This window comes from Dama dama, chromosome 12 (assembly GCF_033118175.1).
Source record: "Dama dama isolate Ldn47 chromosome 12, ASM3311817v1, whole genome shotgun sequence".
NCBI classification, from domain to species: domain Eukaryota; kingdom Metazoa; phylum Chordata; class Mammalia; order Artiodactyla; family Cervidae; genus Dama; species Dama dama.
Genome location: NC_083692.1, coordinates 76,792,065 through 76,795,334, shown reverse-complemented (window position 1 = coordinate 76,795,334; position 3,270 = coordinate 76,792,065). Strand labels below are relative to the sequence as shown.

Genomic DNA, 3,270 nt, shown 5'->3' with positions numbered 1-3,270 from the left:
TCCCATCTCTTTAAGAATTTTCCACAGTTTGTCGTGATCCACACAGTCAAAGGATTTAGCATAGTCAGTGAAGCAGAAGTAGACGTTTTTTAATTCCCTTGCCTTTTTTCTGAGATCCAGTGGCTGTTGGTAATTTGATCTCTGGTTCTTCTGCCTTTTCTAAACTCAGCTTGTACATCTGAAGTTCATGGTTCACCTACTGCTGAAGCATAGCTTGAAGGATTTTGAGCATAAGCTTGCTAATATGTGAAATGAGTGCAACTGTATGGTAATTTGAACATTCTTTGGCATTCATTTCCCTGAGATGAGGTTATTAGCAAAGAGAATATCCTGTACCCAGTTTGAACACAAACAATACACACAACACCTGCAATATTTACAGAGAGGGCTGCTCTGATCTACAGTTCCATCAACAGAAGGATTATCTTGTCAGGAAGTTCTCTTCCTGGAACTTACTTACGTAGCAGCATTTCTGGAGCAACCAGAAGGGATGGAAAAGTCAAGAAAAGAGTGAATAAAGCTCCAGTCACTAAAGATGGAGTGTCTGCAGGTGAAACTGAGCAGGATACACAATTTTGGCCTGAATTTTAAAAACCAGAGACTAGCTTCCAGGTCGCACAGTCATCCATTAACAGTGTGCCTTGGAATTTTCATTAACACATTGTAAAATATTTCAGCATATTTCTGAATTGCCATCGAAGAGTTAATGTCACTTTAAGGGATTCTATGCCATCTGGGAGCATGTGGATGGGCGGAAAACAGGCATTTCTGGAGAAAAGCACTTAGGTTCCTTTTTTGAACTGTCCTGCCCCCAGATTCCTCTCTGTAGAGCAACTCAAGAATTCCTAGGTCCAATTGGCTCTGAGGAGCAGACCTGGAGGCGCTTTGACAAGACCTCTAGCATAGCACACTGGAGAGAGAAACAACACCCCCTTCCGGGTCTGCCCGCAGCCGGAGCCCCATCTGCATCTGGGTTTGTGCTCAGCTCCCCCTGCAGCCCTCCATCACTGTGTCACTCAGAGCACAGTAGTACACAGCCGAGTCTGATGCTTGCACTGCCTGTTTCTGCAGGTGGAAGGAGCTGTCCCTCTTCACAAGAGTGGCCTGAAAACCTTCATGCTCTACCTTCTTGTCTGCTGTGAAGCCCTTCAGGAGGAGTTGAGGAGCTTTGTTGAGATGCTGGACATACCAGAAAAGATAGGGAGCTGAACTAACAGCCTGGTAAGTGCAGTTCAGGGTCATGAGAGCCCCCTCTGAGACAGTCACTGGGCCTTCTGTCTGGTTCACTGAGTCACCATTGGTCCCTCCTACAAGAAAATCACTTCGTCATAGTAGAAATGTACAGGAGGAGAGTTTTCAGTCAGAGAAGAAAAATAAAACTTACCTACAGTTATAGGAAAGTGAAAAATCATCAAGTTTTAGAATAAAATGTTACTTACTGAATATTAAGATGATCAGAAGAACTGAGTGAGTGACTGAATTCATGTTCGCAAAAGAAAACGGTCCTTGTTCCCTGGAATACACCAGTCTAACGAATCTAGTCTCCATCTGGATGTTACAGAAGCTCCTCACTCAGAAATGAGAGCCCCCTTCTGCACAGCAGCAGTCATCTGTCTTGTGGGTGCAAAGTAGGCAAGTGAAACCGGCTCCTGAACACGAGGAACCGCATCTGAAGGAAGCCCCGCCCTCTGGTGGTGGTCGTGAGAATTGCACCACAGTGGAGTCTAACCTATTCCTCCTGATAACAGCTTGTGGGATTACATGCAGGAGAATGGGACAGGACCCTAAGAAGAGAGTCCTAAGCATAAGCGTGTTTAGGGAAATACTCTATTATTACTTCCATAATTTTTTTCATGGCACAGCTATCTCTAGTTTCACAAGAAACCCCAGTTACAGTTTCTAGATGGAATAGTCAGAGGATTCTTCCTCGCGTATGTCTCGGATTCCCATGGGTCAGAGAAGGATCCCTCTGTATGGAAAGTGCTTCCTCCTCTCCCCAAGTCATTTCTCTGAAGTAGTTATATTCATGTTGACTCTGTCAACATGCCGTGGAGAAAATTTTATCTAAGGCAGGTGTCAAATAACGTGTAGTTAAATGATAAGGTTATTATCCTGATTTATCATGGAATGACAGATTTGTAAAACACAATAAAAGTAAAATATGTGACTTCTTTTTCACTGATAATGGTAGAGTTGATCTTCCAACTAGAAAACTATTTTTGGACCTTGAACATCAGGTAGCACCGAGATAAGGAAAACAGATGATATGACCACAAACACTGCCCAGCTTACTTCCTGGAGGCAGTTTCTAGGCACCAGTGCATGAGGGATTTACCTAAAATAGTGTAACTGTCTCACTGTGGGATTGAGACAGAATAGGAGAGCGGAGATCCTGAAAAACCTAAAACTTGTGGACCTCTGTGCCAAAGGGGAGGAACGTTGACAAAAAAAGGGAGAAAGAGAGAGAAATAAGCGCAAGGCAGGGTTTGGGGGAGAGAGTGGCGGGGGAGAGTTGGACCATCCTGGATGACAGCAACCTTACACCTTTAGCCTCATGAGGCACAGGTGACCTTACTTAGGTAACCTGGTTCTTGAAACATCTTTTTACCTCTTGTCACATTCTTGCTTTAATTCAACTAAGTATTTATTTTTTTAAATGTCAAGTTTAGATGCTGAACATATTAGCCAGACACTCTTCATTCCAGAGACATGTGTGTGGTATTTATCTGTCTTCTGTTTATTTATTAGGGATTCAGGAATCTCAATGGAAAGAACTGTTTGCTCAGTGTCTGTCAGCCTGTTTGTCTAGTTCCCTGCTAGTGAAGTGAACCGAGCAGAAGATTTAATGGGGTCATTTCATAGCTTGTTCTTTTCTCTAGGATTGGGTTTACTTTATGCAAAGTCTAACTATAATATGGTAAGAAGTCAGAACATTGTTCTTTGGTGACATAAACCATTTTAAGGCTTGGGGACGTTGTGGCTGCAGACAGCTGTGAGGGTGCCTTAAACGGGCTCTCAATGTTGTCAATCCAGTAACAACGGCTGTGACTAAGTCAGCTGAACTCGAAAATAGTCTTCTTCAAATGTGCCTTTTTTAACTACTGAGATTTTCTCCCCAGTTAAAATGAACTTTGTTAGTTCTTACCAAAACTGGGATCATTTTTAATGCACATCTGATGCTGAGCTTTTCTTTTTGCTTGTTTTGTTCTTTTGTCTGGGCCAGGTCTTAGTTTAGGCTTGTGGGATCTGGTTCCCTGACCAGGGATCGAA

General features: G+C 43.1%; 1 pseudogene; it reads right to left on the bottom strand.

Annotated features, from left to right (window-relative positions):
* Positions 1–835: 835 nt before the first annotated feature.
* On the bottom strand, positions 836–1,610 carry LOC133066960 (T cell receptor alpha variable 18-like; annotated as a pseudogene).
* Between the last annotated feature and the right edge of the window lie 1,660 nt (positions 1,611–3,270).